We start from the raw sequence: 219 nt of genomic DNA, 5'->3' as shown, positions 1-219 counted from the left end.
GTATGGATACACATTAAAACAGCCGCAAAATGCATTTCCTTGACGCGGCGCCCCTGGCCGCGGCCGCAAGCCAACCCACGTGGGAAGCAGGTGGGGCGTCGCGCCGGCCCCGCTGCCTCGCCTGGCTGTAACGCGCGAGAGTTTTACGGGACTATTGTTTGACCAGTTTGCGGATATGTGTTTAGAGTTTGAATTAATGGAAGCGATCCCGTCGGCCCC

At 58.4% G+C, this 219-nt stretch overlaps 1 protein-coding gene across 1 annotated transcript in view; it reads right to left on the bottom strand.

Moving 5' to 3' along the window:
* LOC119591621 (paired box protein Pax-6-like) overlaps positions 1–219 on the bottom strand; it is a 23,785-nt gene that overhangs the window by 7,793 nt on the left and 15,773 nt on the right. The gene's annotated exons all lie outside the window — the stretch shown is intronic.

The sequence above is a fragment of the Penaeus monodon genome, chromosome 29 (assembly GCF_015228065.2).
Source record: "Penaeus monodon isolate SGIC_2016 chromosome 29, NSTDA_Pmon_1, whole genome shotgun sequence".
NCBI lineage: Eukaryota > Metazoa > Arthropoda > Malacostraca > Decapoda > Penaeidae > Penaeus > Penaeus monodon.
This window is presented reverse-complemented; position numbering and strand designations above follow the sequence as displayed.